Raw genomic sequence first — 3,887 nt, forward strand, 5'->3', positions numbered from 1 at the left:
CCTGGCCCTTCCTGTTCACCCACCGGCGCAAATGCCGACGCAAACACCGGTGAGCTCTTACAGAGCACGCCTGTTTGTGCACTCTGTTTGCGCAGCACGGCTCCCTACCAGCTCAGCTAAGAGGGATCCGGGGGGCTTCCCCTCTGGATCTGGTTCAGCTGCGTCCGGTCCCTCTGCCCACTTACCTTAGGGGGATCAGCTGCTGCTGCCCCAGCTGCTGGCTCCACTGCTGCTGCGTCTGCCTCTGCCTTGGGTTTGGTAAGGGGGAACACATGCATGCGGGAGACATGTATGCCTGGATCCCTCCTCTCCCCATTGCTCCTGGTTCCCAAGTGATACCACGAGATTTCAAATAGGAATCCATAGTGGCAAAAATATTCATATCTGTCGTGTTTTTTTCTGAATTTTTTGCAACAGAAGAATGGCTCAATTATTTTTTGGTAGTCAAGGAATGAGTAAAAGTTATGAACTGTCATTTTGAAGGGTGTCTTGAGTCTGAAAAAGTTAAGAACTACTGGGTTAAGGGAATGGAGAATTTGTCTTCTGAGAGGTCACTAGAAGTTGGTTTGTATAGCTTAGTAAGATGAAAATTGAGAGGGGCTATGGTGGCTCCTGTAAATACATTTACAGGAAAAATATTATGAAAAGAGAAGAGCTATTCAAATGAAAGAGTAATATGGGCACAAGCCCAAATTGATATAAACTGGGAATGTCTACATTTGCAATAAGTTGCAACTAAATTTACTGTGCATTAAGCTAATGTGCAGTAAGGGATTTTTGGCAGATGTTTACATATGCATGGGCTTGACACTAAATGTAGTGCCAAGTCCCTCCAGACCTGCCATGTGCTCCTGTGGCCACTGGGGGTGGGGGGGCAGGCGGAGGGGAGGGGAGAGCTCCAGGCTCTGGCCCTAGCTGCCAGCACTTGTTTGAAGCCAAAACCTGGCTGCCAGCACTTGGCAGCCATCTTGGAAACACAGCGCCTCCCTCTGATCCCTGGCCAGCCCCTTCCCTGCACAGGAGCTATGTGCCCAGTGCAGGCACAGCATGTGGAAGCTCCCTCTTTGCCCACCCTGTCTCCCTGCACTATGGCTGCTCCAGCTCCTGCCTCTGCCCCTGCCAGCACCCCACTGTTTCAGCCATGCCTTCAGCAATGACAACCAGTAAGTACCCTGTATTCCTTCTGGCCATGGTGCTGGTCCTTCTGGCCCCAGGAGAGGCACACACCTGCCAGCAGGGGCCAAAGCACTGGGTGCGGGAGTCCCTGGTCAACCCCCTCCTCCTGCACTCCTTACTTTAGCCTACCTGCCCAGTTACTGACATTCAAAATGGAGTTTGCAGTCTGACACAGATAAAAATAGGGTCCCTGTTCTTACACAGAAGTAATACAAGGATAAAGTCCATAGATCATCATGGTACCCTGTGCCTCACTGGTAGACTCTCTTTTTGAATGCTATTGGTTCTTAGTCTGGTCACAACTGAGTCATTCATGAGAATTTTAGAACTTAAGTTGATAATTCAGAATGATTGAAAACTGTTGAATTTTGGTCACATACAAAAATAAAGATCCTAACTCAACCTGACTGAGAGAGAGTCACAGCTGCGAAAGGCAGGAGCCTGGCCTAGCTCAGCCTCTGTCAGTAAGATCTGCAGGGATCACTGGGAAAAGTTGTTACAGGGAAAGTCTGGCTTCTCCCCAAGAGTGACACAGGTTCAGTCCAATCATAGTTGAGTATTATGAAGGGCTGACAGATGTCCAGGGCAGACAGAATCTTTGGAGAATTTACCTGATAAAAAACCAAGAAATGTACCCAGTGTGTGCAAACTGAGATATTTATAATGTTCATGCAAAGTGCATTTCCAGGGTAGAATGCTGACTATGTCACCAAATTTCAAGTCCATGTTTTGATGCCTGGAAGTGTGACAGTTCCTCAATAAAATAGTCAAAGACATTCAATGGTGTCCCCCGCATCTCAATTTGAAAAGTGCCTGAATGATTATTACAGAATAAGACCAACTCAGGCGAAATCTCATACAATCACCATAGAATTTTTCAGCCTATACAATTCAAGTCTGGCAAAGTAACAAGCAAGTGAAAACAGGGACATACTTTCTAAGTGAAGAATAAAAACTCTTCCTATATTACTATGACTACTGTGAAGATGCTCCTATACTATGGCATGTAGATAGATAGATAGATAGATAGATAGAACAAACTAATATCTGTTGGTTATCATTTGTATCCTGAACAATTGCTGTTACTGAAGCATAAGTTTCACAGCTCTGTGGCTGTGACAAATCAATTCCTACAAATCAATTGTTTAGGCCTTACTATCAAAATACCTTTGACATTAGAACTAGCAACAGTAGCAGGTATTATATACTTTTTTATTTTTTTCATTAGTTAGTTAACTATTTTAATCATTAATTAGTTAATTTCACACTTGACCTGGGATTAGTTATATTCCTTGTATAACCATAGCATTCATTCAACATTCATGTTTATAATACATGACACACAACACAACCATAGACATTAGACATCCTTATGGTAGCCAGATATAGGTGAAGAGAGATAGAAAAATTGGGGGGGGGGGTGGCTGAGTACACATGCACATGAGAAAGTCTGTGGGGAAGGGGAAAGGGACTGTGGGGTACGGGAATGGGGCGGGGCAGGGATTGGAGCAGAGTTGGGATTGGGGCCGGGGCCTGCTGTGCCTTTGCAGCCATCCTATCCCCCATGCCTGGAGTTGTTGCCTGGCACTGGTGGGCACTGTGAACTGCCACCTCCCAGCCCTTCATTGACCCCAGCCCCACACTGCCCGGGGGTGCCCAGAGCCAGGGGCTGGTTCGGGGCCAGCGTTGGCTGCACCACTGGGCTGGAGCCCCCAGGACCACTGTGCCCACCCCAAGTCATCACCAGAAAAAGCCTAACACAGCCTTGCAGCTCCTCCAGAGGCATGGCACAAGGGAGCTGCCTTTCCATGCCTCTGGATGAGCCACCCGGATCCAATTTCCCCACGACCTGGCCCGGCTGGGCTGGGTTGTGGGGAGATCGGAGCCCGGCAGCTCATCTGGGGGCATGGGAAGGCAGCTCCTGCCACTGTGCATACTGTGGGGAGCCAAAGGGGGGGAAGTTCCCTCCTCCTTAGCTCCCTGTGCCACACCCATGGATGAGCATGTGGGCTCTGATTGTGGGACAACTGGAGCCCGGTGACTTGTCCAGAGCTGGCATGGTGCCAGGGAACCAAGGGGCAGGGGCACATGCCCCCAGATCTTTGCACGGGGCAAGGGCAGGTCAGAGCTGTGAGGTGGGCTCATCCTCTGATCCCTGCCTCGGTGTCTCACTGCTGCCACTGCTTTGAAAGTGGCATGGCGTGGTGCCATATGAAATACACTTTCAAAGCAGCAGTAGCAGTGAGGCATGGAGGCAGGGAGCAGGCAGAGCCCAGCTCACAGCTCCTGCCCTCCCTTGCCCCATGCAAAGATCAGGGGCTCATGTGCCCCCACTTGGCTTCCCAGTGCCATGCTGTTGCCCTGTGGGTTTGGGCCAACTGTCAGGATTTCAATATTGCGCTGTTAGGAGGGTGTAACACAATTGCACATATACAAACACACAAATCAATCAGGTGCATACACATGCACACTACCAGCTCAGGCACATACACATCCAAACCAGCCTAGGTACATGCATACCTATGACCAATTCAAGCACATACACTATACACCCCAGAAGTTAGACACAGATCACTAATTCATATATCACGCACACAATGCCATATATATATGTATATATACACACACCCACACACTAGCAACTCAGATACACACACTTTCAAAATAACTAATCTAGGTTCATGCACACCTATCACCAGTTTAAGCCCATA

The sequence above is a fragment of the Gavialis gangeticus genome, unplaced genomic scaffold (genome assembly GCF_001723915.1).
Source record: "Gavialis gangeticus isolate Ggan-Ray unplaced genomic scaffold, GavGan_comp1, whole genome shotgun sequence".
NCBI classification, from domain to species: Eukaryota; Metazoa; Chordata; order Crocodylia; family Gavialidae; genus Gavialis; species Gavialis gangeticus.